Source organism: Chanos chanos, chromosome 5, assembly GCF_902362185.1.
Source record: "Chanos chanos chromosome 5, fChaCha1.1, whole genome shotgun sequence".
NCBI classification, from domain to species: domain Eukaryota; kingdom Metazoa; phylum Chordata; class Actinopteri; order Gonorynchiformes; family Chanidae; genus Chanos; species Chanos chanos.
Window position 1 is genome coordinate 12,665,264 of NC_044499.1, and position 6,000 is coordinate 12,671,263.

Consider the following 6,000-nt stretch of genomic DNA (forward strand, 5'->3'; position numbering starts at 1 on the left):
TAGATAGATAGATAGATAGATAGATAGATAGATTCTCTTTAACTCGACCAAAGAAAGCACAGAGGAACCCATTTATCCAGTGATTTGTTTCCTCAGTCCCAAGTGCTCCACTTTTACGTCAATGCACTTAGATACATGCAAATGCCAAAGTAAAGAATAAGAGTAAATAAAGGATACCAAGTGTATTGAGAGCAGGTGCCTCCAGTCTGGTGTGGTTCCTGAGAGATCTTAGTCAGTTTGAAAGAGGTGTGGTTGCTGGGGATTGTTTTGCAGAAACTTCGGTGATTCGGGCTCCTCAACTTGCTGATTTGGACTAAGTTTATAATGTCATGAAAGTCTGAGGGGAAGATATCAACAAAGGTCGACTGGTGTCAAAGGCAAGTACTCTTTGACTGTGATGTTTGCAGATTAGTTTGAGATACAAAGTATAACAGACAAGCGATCCAGAATTAGCTGTCTACAAATATCAGTTACCCTTCATCTAGTTCTTTAGAATCGGACCTACTTGGAGCATACCAAAAGATACGTGTGTTCCTTCATTTGGGCAGTTACCTGTAGTTAGGCCTCTTAATGAATAATATTTGAATTTCACATTATTCTTAAATCTCTTAGGACAAGTGAATAAATTATTCATAACTCTTTTAAAGGACAAAATGGCTTTAATGTGATGCCTTTAAAACTTGTTTGTGTTCTTCACTCTGAATTTTATTAACATAATTGAATAGAACGCTGTCACTGTACTCTCCTGTCTAATAAGCAAGAAGAAAAGTGTTGATCCAAACTCCCTGCACTGTTATTGTAGCCTGTCAAAGCAACAGTGCCACAGTAAATGCCAAGGAAATGAATGACATTTCTTTCAAGCTGTGTATGTATGCAACCCTAGAGTGTCTGTGGACTCCCTGTGGCGGTAATGGATGCAGTTGTGCCCCTTCTCTCCCAGTGTTTGTTGGTGTCAAACACAATTTCATTACTGTATTTTGTTCAGTGGTCCAGCGGGGCCTTCCGTGCCAAACTTCAGGCCTGTCACATGATGACAGAGACGCTGCTGTTCATTTTATCTTACCCTATCCGTCAATCTTCATCCATTTCCCCATCTCTCTCTCTCTCTCTCTCTCTCTCTCTCTCTCTCTCACACACACACACACACACTTGATCACTCACCTCTCTATCAGTCTTGCTATCTCTATTTTCTATTATCTCTATTTCTCGTTCTCTTTATCACCTACCCATTTATCAAATATTTGACCAGCTATGGGACAAGACAAAGAAAACATTTGTCTCAAAATGTTATGACCAACCCTTTTATTCAATTATTGATGTCATCATTTCATGCGACATAAATCCGTAGAACAAGGTGCAAGACACCTGTTTGGTGTACAGTCCGATCAGGAAGAAGAGAAACGGATGTCGGTGAGAACCATTGATCTCAGTGGAGTTGTTTTTCAGCGTAGTCATTCTCCACTGCCTTGAGGCACTGCTGGGTATTTTTGTCATGTTTTTGTCACCTCACAATGCCTGCGATCCATCATGTTTGGTCTCCAGACACCCTAAGTTTAAATCCACCTCACAGTCATAGGCATGGCTACATCATGGAGTCATATATCTGCTTTTATGATGAATGCGCCCAAAGAGAGTAGAACAGAGAGCATATTGCAAAGACTGTTCACCATTTCTAACTCACTTGAGAGACACTCGAAAATTAGCTTCACTTGGGAGTCAGCGGGCTGTTTTATGTCCTGGTTTTAAGCGAGCTGCATCAACAAGTTGTCGACCTTGACCCAAATACAGATCCTTCTGACATTTGCCATGAGGAGTTGTTAATCCCTGTGATTTCATGTATGGGGTGTAAATGATTTGAAAAAAAAACAGACATTGTATTTGTCTTTGTCTGGGACAGGTGTTTGATGTTAACCCTTACATTATCACCCGGCGTACATATGTATTTATTCATCTTTTATCACGTTTGGTTCTGAATTTGATAGATGTAATATGTTGGTTGTTTCCATGGCAACATGCGGCGGCATAACCTCCTGCAACAAAAATTTCAAAACATCAACAGTGCCTCAGAGGGTATCAATTCAAGATCATCTGAATGACCGTCTTGGCGCAAACCAACAAAACACATTCTGACCAAATAAGGAAAAACAACAACAACAACAAAAAAATGTTGTTTGTCCACCAGAGGGTTTCATTCATGAATTGAGTTGTTTTTTGGCACAAGCGCAGCATTGTGTGGATGGAGTGGACTTGTGAAATCTACGGTCTGCTCTTTGGTGTGAAACTGCGTTATGTGCCTGCCACGTGAGCAAGTCAAAACACATTTTAAAATGCAGCATTCCCCCCCCCATGTTCAAGTCTTTCAGCTGAGGCAGGGGAAAAGAGAGCAAGAGAAACAGCGAGCGAGAGAAAGAGAGAGAGAGAGAGAGAGAGATGTAGGTTTGTCACTCTTGCGATTCCTGTATAATTATGAGCAAATGTCTCGCCCTTTATCACCGTTACGATTTAACTCATTGTGCACTGTACTAATATGACAAACAAAAATACATGCTATTGTGACAGGCGAACAATGAGACCAAGTGATATTGAGGTTATGTTTACTGCTGTCGTGTGTCGGCACTGCAGCCTCCAAAGACTAATGGAATACCCTTACCCGTGTGATCAGAGATCTTGATGTGGTTTTTTTTTTTCCTTCTTTTTTTGTTTGTTTGCTTTTTTATGGTACCACAAATGGCCAAGTAATTACAATATACTGCTCCTGGCACTGAGATGGACACGCTCGCAAGAACACGTTTCCATGGATACTCAGTTCTTGAACCCCTTTAACATGTGTCATGGACTTCCTTTAGAGAGTGGGGCAAAACCAAAGAAGAGAGAAGCTAACGTGACTGCTGCATGGTAATGCATCTCTGTCCAACTCCGTATGACTGACAACAAGATTATATCACATATAAGACACAGTCATTCTGAGTGATTTTGTATGAGATCAGAAAAACAAAATCATTAAAATAATTCATTGAAATAATTCTAAACACATCAAACTAACTATGAGAGCCTATCTACGATGCAAATTATTTCGAAGATGTTCTTCATTAGTATAGAGCAATTTTCTCAAATCCGACCCTGAGTACCCAATGGACAGAAATTCTTTTGCTCCAACGCATTGCTATCACACCTTATATGACTTGTCTTCTCATCAACACACCTATAATTAGTTAAACTGGGGGGCGTTAGCAAAGGGTTTTTTGAAATTGAGTCGTCTAGTGAAGCCCCAGAAGAGGATCTGAAAAGCACAACATCGCATGCAATCTCTCAGCTTAAGCTCCGACTGTCGCACTTGTCAGAAACTGTCACTGCTGCTCTGACAATGATACGCAACCATTTTTAAAATTCTGCAGATCACAAAAATTAAATAATGAAAATAAATAAATACATAAATAAATAAATAAATAAAAACCCACTGAGAGTCATCACTCTTACAGTCTCCACAATTTAGCAATCAAGCTTGCAGTAAACTTTCAACTTTGCATGTTTTTAATGGGATTTAGCATTGACTGTTCCCCTTGTTCCATTATTCCACTGCTGCGCAGTCAATTAGTGGGACAGGTGGACCACGTGGCCCTGTTAAAATGGCCTTAAATGATTAAATAGGGAAATTGCAAAGCACTTACCCCAACTAATTACGGTCCCTATATCATTATGGCAACTGAATTTATGAAGTTCAGTGCAAATTTGACTTTTATGGAAAACATATTTAGCATAATGTTTCCATAATGCTGACTTGGAGAGTAACATGCAACATGTGTTTGCTTTGCCTTTGCTATCATTGCAGGTAAAAGCCTTTGCTTCTGCCTTCACCTCAGCTTTAAGACTGTGGTAAATGAGAAAGGTGTTATTTTTAACTCTCTGTGAAAGGAGGACTTTGATTTTGTGTTACTTTTATGACGTATGTGGATGTATCGGGGGTAAAGATCTCCTCATTAGAGCAGAACTGAAGAACTGGCATATGAATTCTATGATCTTTTAGTCATCCTTTATCCTCTGCTCTTTCCCCCCTCTCTCTCCCTCCCTCTCTCTCTCTCTCCCTCTCTCTCTCTCTCTCTCTCTCTTTCTCTCACTCTCTCTTTCTCTCACTCTCTCTGTTCCCCCCCTCTCTCTCTTTCTCTCTCTCTTTCCCTCTCTCTCTCTCTCTCTCTCCCTCTCTCTTTTCCCTCTCTCTCTCTCTCTCTCCCTCTCACTCTCTCTCTTTCCCTCTCTCTCTCTTTCTCTCTCTCTCTCTCTCTCACCCTCGCCTCCACATAACAGAGCAAAGTCTCTGTCATCCATCACAACCTCTCCACCAGCTGGTGTGTCAAAGGAGGAGAAGAAGAACAAGTAAGGGAGCGAGGGAGAGGAGGTGCATGAGAGATGGGGAGAAAGATAATTATAAGTACTGAGGGGGTAGTTGTTGAACTTTGGTTTAATTAGGTCTTAATTGTTGAACTTAGTCTTAATGATTTTAATATTATAATGATGTCTTTGAAATTGAAAGCCTAAAAGTAATTACACAAAGAAAATTTCCTTCCCTGTGGCTTGCTCTTAAAAAATAAAAATAGAGTTATGATATTCTCTGTACTCACCAGGAGAAGAGAAATAAGTAAACACATAGATAGATAGATAGATAGATAGATAGATAGATAGATAGATAGATAGATAGATAGATAGATAGATAGATAGATAGATAGATAGATAGATAGATACATACATACATACATACATACATACATACATACATACATACATACATACATACCTGGATACATGGACATGAAGTGTGTAAGCAGTGTCTTTACAGTCTGGAGAAGATGAGAGTTAAGGTAGTGTACTGGGGTCTCTGGAAAGCTCTTCAAACACTTTCAGTATGAAGAGTGCTTGTGACATCCTTTGCTCTTCCCTTCCAGCCTGTCGCTTAAGAGCAGGCTCCTGCCCCACTCTAAGCCAGCCACTTTGGGATGAATCACTGCAAGAAGGAAAGATTCCAGAAATATCTCACACAGGGTAAATTAGCCGAGATGGGAAAGTATTACTGTCATTGTACAGTCAGGATTAAAGACGCTGTCTTTAATTTCAACACAGCAGTCCTGCCACTCCCTTTGACAAGCTGAGTGATGAAGCTTGTGGAAGTTTAATCAGTTTTATATGAACAGTAAAGGCAATGAATACATGGACAGACACTCTGTTAACGTGTTTTGAAGCTGATCGTCTTTAAAGAAACTGGAAATCAATATATAAACTATGCAAAAAAACCAAAACAAAACAAAACAAAAAAAACCCCAAAACAGTTAGTCTTCAAAAAAAAAAAAAAAATCAACAATAAGCATCACTGAGTAGATGTGATCATCTATACTTGTTGAGTATCTGGAAATATGGCAAACTGTACATCAAAACCCTGATCAGAAACTCTCAGGTCACATTCACTTCATGTTCCTATACTACACTTACGATGTCTATACTACACTTACTGAGCTGAAAGACCGGAGTGTCCTTTAATTTCTATTTATGGGCCAAAAACTCTGATTTGAATATCTGCCTGTTTTCATGCCCTTGTGATCCATTTGGGAAAATGTAAAGAGAGGAACACTGTGTCCTCCATCCAGGACAACTCTCTGCCTCTGTGCCTAACACCATACGTCCATGTCCCAATCGCATGGTATACAGCACACCATATCCCATCCACCCATACAAATGAGTGTATGAGAGAATGTATTGGTGTATTCTTTCAGACTGTGATAGTCTATTATATTTTAAGTGCACAGACATCTCTGAACCTAAACACAGCCTAGAAACACAGGTGACCGAGTCAACGTTGCCATGGAGATTGTAGCTATGAAGGGATACGGAGCACCTAAGAGGAAGAGAGCAATGGAGACACATCCCAGTTCTCTCATAAAATGCTGACAACACTAGAAACTCCTGACAGATGTCAAATCTCATCAGTGAGAAAAAAAAGTCAGAAGACATTAG